General features: G+C 40.5%; 1 protein-coding gene across 4 annotated transcripts in view; it reads right to left on the bottom strand.

Annotated features, from left to right (window-relative positions):
- Positions 1–17,250, bottom strand: part of FER (FER tyrosine kinase) — a 457,173-nt gene that overhangs the window by 262,327 nt on the left and 177,596 nt on the right. The window lies entirely within an intron of this gene.

Here is a 17,250-nt window from a genome sequence, read left to right as displayed (position 1 = left end):
GCAGGGGGTGGGAAGGGACATACGTACACCTATGGTTCATTTATGCTGATGTATGACAGAAACCAAACCAATACTGTAAACCAACCATCAATCAATGAAAAATAAATAAAAATATAAAAACAAGGCTTAGCTCACAAGCCACCCAAACAGACATAGCAGGCCAGATATGACCCCATGGGCCATAATGTGCAACTCCTATTACATCACTTAAATTACAGAAGCTACACAACAGAGGTGATATAAGCAGATGTTAAGAGGACAGGCTCCACAGTCTTGAATGGGGTTGACATGTGACCTCCCTACTCCCAATCTACAGGACTTTGGACGAGTTGCCTAACTCTTCATCAGTTTCCTTCTCTATAAGCTAAGAATAATAATAGTACTGCCTATTAGGAATAATAGGAGCTATCCCACATTGAAGGTCGGGGAGGGCAGCAGTGAGGAGATACCCCTCGTTGAAGGTAAGGAGCAATGGCTGCGCTTTGCTGGAGCAGACCTGAAGAGATAACCCACGCCCAAGGTAAGAGAAACCCAAGTAAGACGGTAGGTGTTGCATGAGGGCATCAGAGGGCAAACACACTGAAACCATACTCACAGAAAACTAGTCAATCTAATCACACTAGGACCACAGCCTTGTCTAACTCAATGAAACTAAGCCATGCCCATGGGGCAACCCAAGACGGGCGGGTCATGGTGGAGAGATTTGACAGAATATGGTTCACTGGAGAAGGGAATGGCAAACCACTTCAGTATTCTTGCCTTGAGAACCCCATGAACACTATGAAAAGGCAAAATGATAGGATACTGAAAGAGGAACTCCCCAGGTCAGTAGGTGCCCAATATGCTACTGGAGATCAGTGGAGAAATAACTCCAGAAAGAATGAAGGGATGGAGCCAAAACAAAAAGAATACCCAGCTGTGTATGTGACTGGTGATAGAAGCAAGGTCAGATGCTGTAAAGAGCAATATTGCATAGGAACCTGGAATGTCAGGTCCATGAATCAAGGCAAATTGGAAGTGGTCAAACAAGACATGGCAAGAGTGAATGTCGACATTCTAGCAATCAGCGAACTGAAATGGACTGGAATGGGTGAATTTAACTCTGATGACCATTATATCTACTACTGCGAGCAGGAATTCCTCAGAAGAAATGGAGTGGCCATCATGGTCAACAAAAGAGTCCGAAATGCAGCACTTGGACGCAATCTCAAAAACGACAGAATGATCTCTGTTGGTTTCCAAGGAAAACCAATTCAATATCACAGTAATACAAGTCTATGCCCCAACCAGTAATGCTGAAGAAGCTGAAGTTGAATGGTTCTATGAAGACCTACAAGACCTTTTAGAACTAACACCCAAAAAAGATGTCCTTTTCATTATAGGGGACTAGAATGCAAAAGTAGGAAGTCAAGAAACACCTGGAGTAACAGGCAAATTTGGCCTTGGAATACGGAATGAAGCAGGGCAAAGACTAATAGAGTTTTGCCAAGAAAACGCACTGGTCATAACAAACACGCTCTTCCAAAAACACAAGAGAAGATTCTATACATGGACATCACCAGATGGTCAACACTGAAATCAGATTGATTATATTCTTTGCAGCCAAAGATGGAGAAGCTCTATACAGTCAGCAAAAACAAGACCAGGAGCTGACTGTGGCTCAGACCATGAACTCCTTATTGCCAAATTCAGACTGAAATTGAAGAAAGTAGAGAAAACCACTAGACCATTCAGGTATGACCTAAATCAAATCCCTTATGATTATACAGTGGAAGTGAGAAATAGATTTAAGGGCCTAGATCTGATAGATAACGTGCCTGATGAACTATGGAATGAGGTTTGTGACACTATACAGGAGACAGGGATCAAGACCATTCCCATAGAAAAGAAATGCAAAAAACCAAAATGGCTGTCTGGGGAGGCCTTACAAATAGCTGTGAAAAGAAGAGAAGTGAAAAGCAAAGAAGAAAAGGAAAGATATAAACATCTGAATGCAGAGTTCCAAAGAATAGCAAGAAGAGATAAGAAAGACTTCCTCAGTGATCAATGCAAAGAAATAGAGGAAAACAACAGAATGGGAAGACTAGGGATCTCTTCAAGAAAATCAGAGATACCAAAGGAACATTTCATGCACAGATGAGCTCGATAAAGGACAGAAATGGTATGGACCTAACAGAAGCAGAAGATATTAAGAAGAGATGGCAAGAATATACAGAAGAACTGCACAAAAAAGATCTTCACGACCCAGATAATCACGATGGTGTGATCACTCACCTAGAGCCAGACATCCTGGAATGTGAAGTCAAGTGGGCCATAGAAAGCATCACTAAGAACAAAGCTAGTGGAGGTGATGGAATTCCAGTTGAGCTATTCCAAATCCTGATAGATGATGCTGTGAAAGTGCTGCACTCAATATGCCAGCAAATTTGAAAACTCAGCAGTGGCCACAGGACTGGAAAAGGTCAGTTTTCATTCCAATCCCAAAGAAAGGCAATGCCAAAGAATGCTCAAACTACCGCACAATTGCACTCATCTCACACGCTAGTAAAGTAATGCTCAAAATTCTCCAAGCCAGGCTTTGGCAATATGTGAATCGTGAACTTCCTGATTTTCAAGCTGGTTTTAGAAAAGGCAGAGGAACCAGAGATCAAATTGCCAACATCTGCTGGATCATGGAAAAAGCAAGAGAGTTCCAGAAAAACATCTATTTCTGCTTCATTGACTATGCCAAAGCCCTTGACTGTGTGGGTCACAATAAACTGTGGAAAATTCTGAAAGAGATGGGAATACCAGACCACCTTGATCTGCCTCTTGAGAAGTTTTTATGCAGGTCAGGAAGCAAGAGTTAGAACTGGACATGGAACAACAGACTGGTTGCAAATAGGAAAAGGAGTTCGTCAAGGCTGTATTTTGTGACCCCATTTATTTAACTTCTATGCAGAGTACATCATGAGAAACGCTGTACTGGAAGAAACTCAAGCTAGAATAAAGATTGCCGGGAGAAATATCAATAACCTCAGATATGCAGATGACACCACCCTTATGGCAGAAAGTGAAGAGGAACTCAAAAGCCTCTTGATGAAAGTGAAAGAGGAGAGTGAAAAAGCTGGCTTAAAGCTCAACATTCAGAAAACGAAGATCATGGCATCCGGTCCCACCACTTCATGGGAAATAGATGGGGAAACAGTGGAAACAGTGTCAGACTTTATTTTTCTGGGCTCCAAAATCACTACAGATGGTGACTGCAGCCATGAAATTAAAAGATGCTTCCTCTTGGGAAGGAAAGTTATGACCAATCTAGATAGCATATTCAAAAGCAGAGACATTACTTTGCCAACAAACATCCGTCTAGTCAAGGCTATGGTTTTTCCAGTAGTCATGTATGGATGTGAGAGTTGGACTGTGAAGAAGGCTGAGTGCTGAAGAATTGATGCTTTTGAACTGTGGTGTTGGAGAAGACTCTTGAGAGTCCCTTGGACTGCAAGGAGATCCAACCAGTCCATTCTGAAGGAGATCAGCCCTGGGATTTCTTTGGAAGGAATGATGCTAAAGCTGAAACTCCAGTACTTTGGCCACCTCATGTGAAGAGTTGACTCATTGGAAAAGACCCTGATGCTGGGAGGGATTGGGGGCAGGAGGAGAAGGGGATGACAGAGGACGAGATGGCTGGATGGCATCCTTGACTCGATGGACATGAGTCTCAGTGAACTCCGGGAGTTGGTGATGGACAGGGGAGCCTGGTGTGCTGCGATTCATGGGGTCGCAAAGAGTCGGATACGACTGAGTGACTGATCTGATCTGATCTGATTAGGAATAATAATAGTTCATGTAACAGCATTACTTTCACAGCATCATCTTTCAGGATTTGGAATAGCTCAACTGGAATTCCATCACCTCCACTAGCTTTGTTCGTAGTGATGTGTTCTAAGACCCACTTGACTTCACATTCCAGGATGTCTGGCTCTAGGTCAGTGATCACACCATCGTGATTATCTGGGTCATGAAGCTCTTTTTTGTACAGTTCTCCTGTGTATTCTTGCCACCTGTTCTTAACATCTTCTGCTTCTGTTAGGTCCATACCATTTCTGTCCTTTATGGAGCTCATCTTTGCATGCAATGTTTTCTTCGTATCTCTAATTTTCTTGAAGAGATCTCTAGTCTTTCCCATTCTGTTGTTTTCCTCTACTTCTTTGCATTGATCTCTGAGGAAAGCTTTCTTATCTCTTCTTGCTATTCTTTGGAACTCTGCATTCAGATGCTTATATCTTTCCTTTTCTCCTTTGCTTTTCGCTTCTCTTCCTTTCACAGCTATTTGTAAGGCCTCCTGAGACAGCCATTTTGCTTTTTTGCATTTCTTTTCCATGGAGATGGTCTTGATCCCTTTCTGTACAGTGTCACGAACCTCCATCCATAGTTCATCAGGCACTCTGTCTATCAGATCCAGTCCCTTAAATATATTTCTCATTTCCACTGTATAATCATAAGGGATTTGATTTAGGTCATACCTGAATGGTCTAGTGGTTTTCCCTACTTTCTTCAATTTAAGTCTGAATTTGGCGATAAGGAGTTCATGATCTGAGCCACAGTCAGCTCCCAGTCTTGTTTTTGCTGACTATATAGAGCTTCTCCATCTTTGGCTGTGAAGAATATAATCAATCTTATTTTGGTGTTGACCACCTGCTGATGTCCTTGTGTAGAGTGTTCTCTTGTGTTGTTGGAAGAGGGTGTCTGCTATGACCAGTGTGTTCTCTTGGCAAAACTCTATTAGCCTTTGCCCTGCTTCATTCCGTACTCCAAGGCCAAATTTGCCTGCTACTCCAGGTGTTTTCTGACTTCCTACATTTGCATTCCAGTCCCCTATAATGAAAAGGACATGTTTTTGGGTATTAGTTCTAAAAGGTCTTGTAGGTCTTCATAGAACGGTTCAGCTTCTTCAGTATTACTGATTGGGGCATAGGCTTAGATTATTGTGATATTGAATGGTTTTCCTTGGAAACGAACACAGATGATGCTGTGAAAGTGCTGCACTCAATATGCCAGCAAATTTGAAAACTCAGCAGTAGCCACAGGACTGGAAAAGGTCAGTTTTCATTCTAATCCCAAAGAAAGGCAATGCCAAAAAATGCTCAAACTACCGCACAATTGCACTCATCTTACACGCTAGTAAAGTAATGCTCAAAATTCTCCAAGCCAGGCTTCAGCAATATGTGAACCGTGAACTTCCTGATGTTCAAGCTGGTTTTAGAAAAAGCAGAGGAACCAGAGATCAAATTGCCAACATCCACTGGATCATGGAAAAAGCAAGAGTGCCAGAAAAACATCTATTTCTGCTTTATTGACTATGCCAAAGCCTTTGACTGTGTGGATCACAAGAAACTGTGGAAAATTCTTTAAGAGATGGGAATACCAGACCACCTGATCTGCCTCTTGAGAAATCTGTATGCAGGTCAGGAAGCAACAGTTAGAACTGGACATGGAACAACAGACTGGCTCCAAATAGAAAAAGGAGTACATCAAGGCTATATATTATCAATCTGCTTGTTTAACTTATACACAGAGTACATCATGAGGAATGCTGGGCTGGAAGAAGTACAAGCTGGAATCAAGATTGCCGGGAGAAATATCAATAACCTCAGATATGCAGACGACACCACCCTTATGGCAGAACGTGAAGAGGAACTAAAGAGCCTCTTGATGAAAATGAAAGAGGAGAGTGACAAAGCTGGCTTAAAGCGCAACACTCAGAAAACGAAGATTATGGCATCTGGTCCCATCACTTCATGGCAAATAGATGGGGAAACAGTGGAAACAGTGTCACACTTTATTTTTGGGGCCTCCAAAGTCACTGCAGATGGTGACTGCAGCCATGAAATAAAAGACGCTTACTCCTTGGAAGGAAAGTTATGACCAATCTAGATAGCATATTCAAAAGCAGAGACACTACTTTGCCAACAAAGGTCCATCTAGTCAAGGCTATGGTTTTTCCAATGGTCATGTATGGAGGTGAGAGTTGGACTGTGAAGAAGGCTGAGCGCTGAAGAATTGATGCTTTTGAACTGTCGTGTTGGAGAAGACTCTTGAGAGTCCCTTGGACTGAAAGGAGATCCAACCGGTCCACTCTAAAGGAAATCAGTCCTGGGTGTTCATTGGAAGGACTGATGCTAAAGCTGAAACTCCAGTACTTTGGCCACCTCATGTGAAGAGTTGACTCATTGGAAAAGACTCTGATGCTGGGAGGGATGGGGACAGGAAAAGAAGGGGACGACAGAGGATGAGATGGTTGGATGGCATCACCGATTCGATGGACATGAGTTTGAGTGAATTCAGAGAGTTGGTAATGAACAGGGAGGCCTAGTGTGCTGCGATTCATGGGGTCACAAACAGTCAGACACGACTGAGCGACTGGACTGAACTGAACTGAACAGGGCTACTATAAGGATGAAATGTGGCACAGAAGCGACTAAGCAAAGTTCCTAGCATCCAATAATGAGTCAAATAAATATGCTGTTGCTGCCATAATCAAAACACAGGAAAAGTTCTATCTCATAATAATACACATTCTGATATGCAAAGGTATTCTACTTTCGAATGTCTACACGCATAATTAGAGAAAAATCTTTTTAAAAACAGCCATAACATTTCCCAACTGGGAGATACCATAAAAGTAATTTTGTTTCACCAGAAGCTCAAGGATGTTTCTGGTTCAAGTCTAAGTTAAAGTCAAAACCAGAACTAGAATCAAGTGTCTTCATCTGTATTTTCAGGCCAGAAAATCCTCTGTTTATTCTATCTTTGTAGCAATTTAGTAGACATTTATTGACCAAAATTTAGACAACATTCCTTTTTCAGGGATTTGGAAAAGAGTTCTTGGGAAGCATGAGGTCAGAGGCTGGCAAAGACTACTCCACACAGACATAACAGCACAGTGATTAAGAGCAAAAAATCAGTATCAAAGCGGGATTAACATTTCAGCTACTCGACCACATGACCTGGGGTAATTTATTTAATATTTCTGGGGCTCACAGAATAGGTACTCAAAAAATATTTGAATAAAAGGTCAAAAGAACCAGGTTCTCTCAAAGTTAAAGGTCTTGCTCACAACCAAAGTTTCAACTTTTGAAAAATTTGACAATTAAAGAGAAAACATACACAGCTATAATGGGCTGGATGTGAGCCCCCGCCAAAGGTATATCCACCCAGAACCTATAAATGGGACCCTTCTTGGAAAAGGAGTTTATAATTAAGGAGTTTATAATCAAGGATCTCAAAACGAAATCGACCTGGATTGTCCGTGCGGGTCCTGAATCCAAAGATAAGCTTCCATACAAGAAGACAAACAGGAGAGGAAAACACACAGAAGAAAAGGTGGTGTGAAGAAAGGGGACATAGGCTGGCATGACGTGCCCACAGGTCAAGAAATGCCAGGGTTTGCCAGCAGCTACCTGCCAGAAGCTTGGAGGGAGGCTTTCTCACTCAGAAGGAACCAACTCTGGGGGCACCTTGATTTTTAACTTCTGGCCTCTAGAACTACGAGAGAATAAATCTATGTTGTTTTTAAGCCACCAGGTTTGTGGTCATTTGTGACAGCAGTCCTAGGAAACTGATGCACAGCTGACAAAGAGTCGCTGAATATTTACCTCGTAACGTGATCATCAGCTGCCCTAAGCGTCAAAAACAAAACAAAAAAAACCAAGCTTACGTGAGTTCTATTAATCAGGAAAACTGGTCCAAAAATTGCATTATTCTCATAAATTGTATACAGTGAGATTAAAATGTACATACATGCATTTTTATTGTTCACTCTTACCACTCCAGGTTTTAGACACTTATCTCAGGCCAAAACAACACCGTGCCCTCAAATGCACTATCAGAAGTATAGCTGCAGTCTCAAAGACAGTTTTTCCCAACAGGAACCCTGATTACTCCAGAAACTATACAGCAATACGTACAGCTCAGCAGCAGCAAGGTCACAGGACCTTTTTATTCATTTACAGTGCAGCAGCTGGAACAGTAGCTAACTTTTTATTTGCTTTGCTAGCATCTATTTTCACACTAATTAGCACACGTGGTTTTCACATTTTTGGATACAGTATTGTTTCCAATTATAAGGCGCCAGCAAAGAAAAGAGGAGTTTCAAAGGCAATCAACCACTAATCAAAAACATAAGTTGATATAAGTTTATACATATAGAGCATGTAGTAAAAAGATTAACACTGGAAGTAAGTATAAAATTACTGGGCCATAGTCTTTATTCTATCAGATCTTTTTCATGGTTTATATAGAAATGGTATTAGAAGGACTTTTCCAAGCTAGCTATTTTTCTACTTCAAACTTTTCACTTCACGTAGTTGAGAAAAATGGAGATCAGCAGTGAGATGACTCAACTCATGACACAAGTATGATGACAAAGCCAACTCCCTTTTCTACTGTAACCCCTGGCTTAGATTACATCCACAAAGTCAACCAATGCTGGGCATTGGTCACTCATTCAGAAATTTAGTGTGAGGTGAGGAGAAAATGCTCTAATGACATTAAAGTAGAAATGTTACATAGAAACAATGACTGCATTCAAATTTAGAACACTTAGTGTAAAAGCTGTTGTTCATTTACACCCCCAAAAGATGCACTATTTTGAATACCATATCTCAAAAATGTAATAAAAACATAAAAAGACCAGTAAAAATTTTAAATAATTATAAGACTAAAGAATGCTGCTAATAAGAACATACACTCAAGCACACATACACACACACACACACACACAGAGGCACTGGGGACTGGAATGGCAAAATGTTAGACGTGACTGAAAACTACGAAACATCAGACAGATAAAATTATTTTTTTCTATTAAAGATAAAAACTAAGATAGGGGAGAGCCCTTTGAATACAGATCCAGGAAAGGCTGGATCCACATGTCAGAAATGCTTCATTCAGTACCTATAAATTCCATTACATTTCAAAGTAGTTCAGTGAGAAGCCAAATGATTTTAAGTACTGTCAAATACTTAAATAAAACTGAGAATAACATCACTACTACTAAAACTTTAGGGGCTCTGTTAAAGAGGACAGCCACAATACACTGCTTGAGGTCACTGTGGAGAAAATACGGACATGCTCTGAAAACGGCTCTGACAGTAGCTGACATTTGCTGAGCACGAACTATGTGCCAAGCACCATGCAGCCTGTCCACGCAGTCTTCTGCACATCTAGTCATCTCTAACACTACGTAGCAGGCCGTCTTAGCCTCACCTCATATATTAAAAAGCTGAAGTTTGCAGTGGTTAGGTAACTTTTGCAAGGGCAATAGTAAGTTCTCATCCAGAGTACTAATTCTTACATTCAATCTTGTAATCGCAATCACATCACTTGATCTCTTCCCTACAATGATTGGGTAGGAACAAGATAATCTACAGAACCAAAAGATTAATGTCTAGAATTTTTAAAAAACCAGCTTCAGGGCTCTAAGAATCATACAAAGTTTCAAAAGATTATCCACAAATTGTCTTAAGTCTTAAAAGGTACAAAATAAAATCAAACAGCGAATTACGGTACCTTTAAACTTCAGTAGAAATTAAGAATTTTTAAAAGAATAACTTACTTTAGAACTAAATGGCACTAATGAGATGCCTCATTAGACCATATTTTGAAAAAAAGACTATCTTCACAAAACAAATTTATATTTCTGTGTTACTATCAATAACACATGGTTCAAAATGAACATTAATCTTACTTTGCTAAGTCAAAACTACAAGGTAACTGTTTCAGATTTTCTTCCATCTGAATTTCAGGCCTTTCCCCGCCCTCCAGATTCCTCCAGTGATGTTAAAATACGGGTCATCACTTCTTGCCACTGACAATGCCCGATTCTGCTCCTCCCCCAGTCCCTCGCCACTCCACGCCTGCACTCGGTATATTTACCATTTGCTCTTTCTAATCTACAATACTTTGCGAAATCATGAAAATAACTTCTTTACAACTGCTTCTAAACAAGAGTAGAAAGAACATTTGATCTTTATTATGTGAACTTACATTCATCTGTGAAATCCAAATAGAATATTTTTTCTCCTACTTCTTGTTTCAGAGTAGAAGTCACAGAGACAATGATCCACGGAGAAACTGGATGTTTTCCTACTTGCTTTTAAGCGTGAAACTATGTCTGTTAAGTCGCTTCAGTCATGTCTGATTCTGTGACCCTACGGACTGCAGCCAGCCAGGCTCCTCTGTCCATGGGATTCTCTAGGCAAGAATGCTGGAGTGGGCTGCCATTTTCTCCTCCACAGGATCTTCCTGACCGAGGGATCAAACCCGCGTCTCTATGTCTCCAGCACTGACTAGCAGGTTCTTTACCACTAGTGCCACCACCTGGATGCCTTACTTGCATGCCTTAAATTAGGATAGTCTTTCCAGGTTTTCACTACCGTCCTGGAAAAAGGTATTGCCATATCTCCTGTTCTCTCTTCAGCTTTCATTTTACTTGAGCCCTGGGGAAGGCAGATTTCTCAAACGGTCTCTACAGTTCCCACCCCTTGGTGTGTTCATCCCACATGATCACTGGGACAGTGAACGTGGTGGAGTTTCTTCTACGATTAGGTTATGTGCATGTGACACAGTTGATTTTTAAATAGGGAGAATATTCTGAATGTGCCTGACCCAATCAGGTGAGCCCTTGAAAGAGACTGGCGTCTCCCTGAAGGCAGAGATTTAAAGCTTAACAGAGATTCAGTGTGAAGAACGTCCTCCACTGCCGGAGGGGATCATACAGCAAAGTATCCTGGTGACCTCCAGGTGAAAGCCAGCATGCAAATGAGGGCCTCAATCCTCAAATGCAAGGAACTGACTTTTGCCACAACTTCAGGAGCTTGAGGCAGACCCGCAAGCTGCACGTGAGAAGACAGCCAGCAAACAACCTGACTTTAATTGGGATCCTGAGCAAGGAGTCGGGCCAGGCCTGGACTTCTGACCCACAGGAGCTAAATCCAGGGCTTTTTTGAAGCCAGTAAAAAAAAATGGTGGTTGGCAACATAGTACAGAAAAGGAAAGTAAGATCACTCAGCCTCTGCATCTCACTGATGGCTCCTTTCTTGAAATGCTTCTTTGGGTGACTCTCGTTTCCTCTCGTCATTCCTGTCTCCACTGTGAGCCTTATTTTCCCCATCCTCCTCAGGTTCCCCAAGCTTCTGGTCTGAGCCTTTTCCTCAAACTCTACCATCTTCCTGTGTGATTTCTCTCCTTTTTTAGATAATGTTTGTTGACCAACTACAACGTTCCAGATAGTAATGCAAGCTCTAGGGAGCTATCAGTGAGGTGAGGGGGAAAAAAAAAAAAAAAAAACAACTTCTGCTCCTGTGGAAGGTTCCCTGGTTCTGTTGTAATCAAGGCAAAACTGTCTCCTATGTTCCAGATTCAAATCGCCAACCTTTTTTAGGAAACTCAGACTCAGGGAGGTAAAGTGGAAGTCGCTCAGTCATGTCCGATCTCTGCAACCCCATGGACTGTGGCCTGCCAGACTGCTTTGTCCATAGGATTCTCCACACAAGAACACTGGAGTGGGTTGCCATTTGCCTCTCCAGGGGAATCTTCTCAACCCAGGGATCAAACCCAGGTCTCCAGCACTGCAGGTGGATTCTTTACTGTCTGAGCAACCAGGGAAGCCCAAGTAAGTGTCTAAAGTCCCTCAGTCTGAATCCAATCTGGAATACATCTTATCCTTCAATATTCTGAAACCATTTGCTCAGCTGAAACCCCACTTCTTCACCCATTCACTCCTGTGTTATTGCAACCCGACCTTCTCCCTGCGCACTCCACAGCACGTATGTTCCCTCTGAGCTCACTGAGAACCTCTAAAGCTGCCAAAGCCACAGAAAGCTTTTCAGCCTTGTCTGTCTCTCCACTGAACTGTCTACTCCTTTGTTCTTCTATCTTTCAAATTACCCTACTTTCTTCATTTTTTTTTTCTCTTCCTCTTTAATTACACTGGCCACTTCCAAGTCTTCATCTCCAGCTTCAGAAGGACATCCTAAACTGTGGCTACTCATCTCAACAAGAAGTTCAGGACACCTCAGGCTGTGAATATCCCACACTGAACTCAGTCCTCCCACGGCCTGGTGGTCCCCCTGCTCGGGGCACTAGGTGGATGGAGCCAGTACGACCCCCGTCACCTGTCGGTGGCCATCCTCCACCCCACCTTTATCTCTCCCTGTCACTCATGCCACAGAGCTGGTCAGTCATCTTCCTGCCCACTGATGCTACTGCTACTGCTGCTAAGTCACTTCAGTCGTGTCCAACTCTGTGCAACCCCATAGACAGCAGCCCACCAGGCTCCCCTGTCCCTAGGATTCTCCAGGCAAGAGTGCTGGAGTGGGCTGCCACTGCCTTCTCCGTCCTGCCCACTGAGCACCCCCTAAAAATCATACTTGCTTCTCTGCCTTAGACAGAAAAGTCTGTAATAATTGATAAAATATAAACATTAACATCTATTTAAAATCTGTTAGATGTTAATGCTTATATGAACAGTCAACTAAGTGTGGAGCTCAAAATTTTTATGTTTATAATAAGCATTCTATGTTTATTTCAAAGATGAATAATAGCAGAGATTTGTGATTAAGTAGCAAATCATAATTTTAAAATAAGTAGTAGTTTTCCTACCACTTTCTACTGCTATTCTTTACTCTATTGCTGTTCCCCACATTGATAGAGAGCCAGTAATAAGCAAGTCATAAGAGTCTTCATTTCTCTCTGGCCAGCCATTCTTGGTGACCTTCCCTTTAGTTTAAAAAAAAAAAAAAAAGCAGCTATAATCTTTACAAGCTCAATTCCATAAGATGCCTGTGTATCTTATTTCTGTTAATATAAATGAAACACAAAAGCTAAACTTCCATTGGTGAATAATGCAATAGATAAACCACATAACCAAGGATTTCTGGAATTCCAGTAAATAGTAGTTCAAATGATATCTAGATTCTACCTAGAAACTTCTGGTTATGACGAGAATTGACTTCTAAGACTTTAGCTTTATTTGATGAAATATGTTCTCTTGGTCCCATCAGCACTTAGACTGATCAGTGCAACATATCCTAGAACAGAGCAATCTACTTTTGTGTGCTTTCTTAATTCAAGATTTGGGCGGGGGGAGTATAGGGAGAGGAAGAGGCTTTAAGGTAGCCAATGCTTTCTTGCTACCACAAACAAAACAACAGATGTGGACTTTACTAATTACTGAAGGATATATACCTTTATAAAATTAGAAATGTAGAAATACTTTACCTGCTGTGATTGAGTAAAAGAAGCTAAAAAACATCTCATGCCATTTCTCTTTCATCTGTAACCTCTGGGTTCCTACAGTACTTTGGGATGAATTTTCAACATATATCCAATGTTCTCAGATATCTATAGGTATGCTTCTTAATCAGAATAAAGTTTTATACAAATAATGTTTTTAGTACATAGAAAAGCACTGTAAAGAGTAAACTGTAAAGATTCTAGGGATTATCTGGCTGAATGACTGGCTACAGAGTCTAGAGTATTCGTCTATCATTCTTCCTTTTGGCTTATTTTACAGTTTTGACCATACCTGCTACCACTGCCACCCTCTCTCATCCTCTTAAGAAACAAGCAAAACTAGTCTTAGTAGATGTATACTTTCAAGGCAGATGCCATAAAAATCACATCATTCATACATGGAATAAATCTTATTCAGAAATTAATTAGAAATTGAGAATATAAAGCAATAACCTAAAACTATAAAATAAGCAAGGACAATCTGAAATATGTACAATGACCCTGTTTTCCCTTAATATATGTAAAAGCCCATAAACTCTTTAAATCTTTGCTTTTGTACTCATGAAAAAGATTAAGTCCTACAATAAATCTCAAGAACTCACCAAATTAACTACTTTCATTCATATTATCTTATCACCAAACACTGAAATACGTATATAACTTTAAAACAGCATGTAATATGCTGTAAAGCTACAGAGGCAATTAAGTCTCCCTAATAATTCAACCAAAAACTAGGGAGGTGGGAGCGAGGTAGATTACCATGCTTTCAAAATAGAGGTATTTATGAAAACAAAACGTGATAGCCAGATTCTTTAATATTAGAATCAATAACACCTATTGATGCATTGAAATTCTTCCACTTTAATAATCTCAGTGCCACAAAAGCTCCCGTGGAAGCTAGCACCTTCTCAAACATACAAATATATAAACAAATAATAACAATAAAAATAGCAGCTTTGTGCTGTGCTACATTTTCTATTTTCACTAAAACTTTACTTAATCTTCCACTCGGAACTGCATTCAAAAACACATCTAAACCTAACCAAATCAGGTTTTGTGTTTCTTATAAAACAAGAAGTCTATAAAGTAAGCAGCCCAGAGTTGATGCCAGAAACTCAAGAGGAACAAGGGTCAAGGAGTCCTCTTCCATCTTTAAGAAAAAGACTCTTGACCTAAACTTGCTTACCAGCTATCAGACCTCAATCAGTACTATTTTTAGATTGATGAATATAGAAACTACAATTTTGGATGGAACTTACACATGAATGCTAAAGTCATTCCAAATGGCTAGAGGTAGAAAAAGAGACAATGAACCACAGAACACTTATTCTTTGATAAATGAACAGGAATAACCAGAAACATAAAAGAACTCATGAAAAAATGAAAAAATTACTTCAGAGAAGAAGTAAATATATAGTACAACCAAACCCCAAAAGCCTTGACAGCACAGAGGCTTTTACATAAAGTGAAAGAATAAAAAAGGTAGTACTTGTGAACATTTCTTAACACTGAGTTATACTGATATGAAAGGATGAATCTCTTGAGAAGGAAGCGCACTTAGCAGAATGAAATTCCAGGGGGCACAGTAAAGAAGTGTCAGAAAGTGCAGAGCTGTCTGGGGATGCTTTGGGGAAGTGAAACTAAGGTAAAGAATGAACGTGCCATATATAACACAGAATGAATATCACACACTAACTGACAGAGGAAGAAGATGGCTAGAGAAAGCAGCATGGCCGCAAAGCTCAGCAAAAGAAGACGAAGCAGGCTTGCATCTGTCACCAGAGCCCGAGCTTCCAGTAAAAAGAATGGCCCCGGCCTAAAATTAGCCCTCATTACTCAGTATATATCTTATGGTGATAAGGATTCACCGAAAACATCATAAAATAATAACAGAGAGTAAAAATGAAAGAGGTCAGAACATCCCTATGAAATGAGGATAAACAGTGATTCCATGGGCCTCCTGGTAGCTCAGCTGGTAAAGATCTACCTGCAATGCAAGAGACCCTGGTTCGATTCCTGGGTTGGAAAGATCCCCTGAATAACAGGCTACCCACTCCAGTTTACTTGGCCCTTCCTGTTGGTTCAGACGGTGAAGAATCCACCTGCAATGTGGGAAACCTGGGTTCTATCCCTGGGTAGGGAAGATCCCCTGGAGGAGGGCATGGCAACCCACTCCAGTATTCTTGCCTGGCGGACAAGGACATGGACAGAGGAGCCTGGCGGGCTACAGTCCATGGGGTCAAAAAGAGTCAGACATGACCGAGTGACTAAGCACAGCACAGCACACAGTGACTTCATAAGAATACAGAACCCTCCTTTGATCAATTCAGGTATGGATCATCACATAAGCTAATATAAATGAATCTGAATATGTGTGTTTCTGAGTGGATGTAGTAACATCCGACTAAACAAGACTGACAATAAATGTTTAAGCGCTTAAAAGTATATTTACAGATTTATCATAAGCTAAAAAGTCCCATTATATTTAGGCCAGCATTGGCTAATAACCAAAAACAAATAATCATAGTTATAGACGGACATTCACAGGTATGAGAGTTCAATAAATATCTATTTGAAGATAGTGTGCATATCTATACATAATATCTACCTGAGGATGGTGCCTGATAGCCATCAAGACAAAAACTCTTATTCTATGTGCCTTAAGATAATGTAGGAGTAATGCAGAATGATGTAGAAATTTATATAATAGCTAATAGTAAAACTTTAATCTTTTCCATTTTATTTTGAAAACATGAAGCAGAGTTGACACAAAAGAAAAAGATAAAAATTAAGAGGATTAAACACAATTTCAAGAACAAGAATTCAGAGCATGTCTGTTTTGCAAAAACAGTAATGAGATACACAAAAAGTAGAAGTACAGAAAAACATCAAATAAGGATCATAAAATATATCAGGAAGAGAAAAGTGAAAAGGAAGCGAGACTTTATTTTAAAGCTACAGAAAATTACAGTTGTACAAGTCACTAGCTAGCTACATGAGTCACTAATTATCTCGGTCTTCAGAGACATTGTTATATATAAAATGACAGATTAGACAGGATGACACCAATAGATTCTACATCCTCTAACATTTTTATGACTCCTTAAATCAAGGTAACATAAAACTTACAAATGTAAGAAATGATTCTTATAAATGGTACTTACCCAATGACTCTAAGACACTAGTATTTAGAACACCATAACTACGAATTTTGTAACATTAAAACAGAAATTATGTCTACTAAATTCTCTTCAAATATAAAAGAAAAAATATATGAAGCTACAAAATCATTGAATGTTCCTTTTGGACATTTTCCATTCTTATCTGAAGGCCAGAATTTACTTTTCTTAATGTAGCGAATCTGGAAGAATGACAGCCTAAAATACAGGGTCATTAACTGAGCAACTTACGGGAGGCAGGCAATTAAATTTAAACTGCAAAAGAGCATGTAAACATATGCGTTAACTAACAAACTTAAGATGGAACCCCATTCTTACATAGAAATGACAGGCACTAAAATCCTAAAATACTACTGTGTTCCAGATAACTGAATTAAAACACAAGAACTGATGGTAAAAGTAGTACTGAACTATACAGTTACACATCACAGTGAAAAGCTTCACCAGGCATCATTACTGATTACTTAATACCATCCGAGAAAAATATTATTTCCCTTTGCTGACAGAAATTGAAACTAAGAGGGTCAAACTGGGCTCACCAGCCAATAAAGAAACTGAAATCTGTAGATAAAGAAACCATAACCCCGCCACAGAGGTTAAACCGGCACTGCTTCTCCTGAGACGGCGGCAGGGCGGCCCTCCCCTTCCCAGGACGCCTGCCTCTGCCCACCGGGCAGTGATTCTCCTCAGACATGATTCTCCTCAGACGGCGGCAGGGCGGCCCTCCCCTTCCCAGGGCGCCTGCCTCTGCCCACCGCGCGCAGTGATTCTCCTCAGACATGATTCTCCTCAG

Source organism: Bos taurus, chromosome 7, assembly GCF_002263795.3.
Source record: "Bos taurus isolate L1 Dominette 01449 registration number 42190680 breed Hereford chromosome 7, ARS-UCD2.0, whole genome shotgun sequence".
NCBI classification, from domain to species: domain Eukaryota; kingdom Metazoa; phylum Chordata; class Mammalia; order Artiodactyla; family Bovidae; genus Bos; species Bos taurus.
The sequence above is the reverse complement of the archived record's forward strand: the minus strand, read 5'-3'. Positions and strand labels throughout refer to the sequence as shown.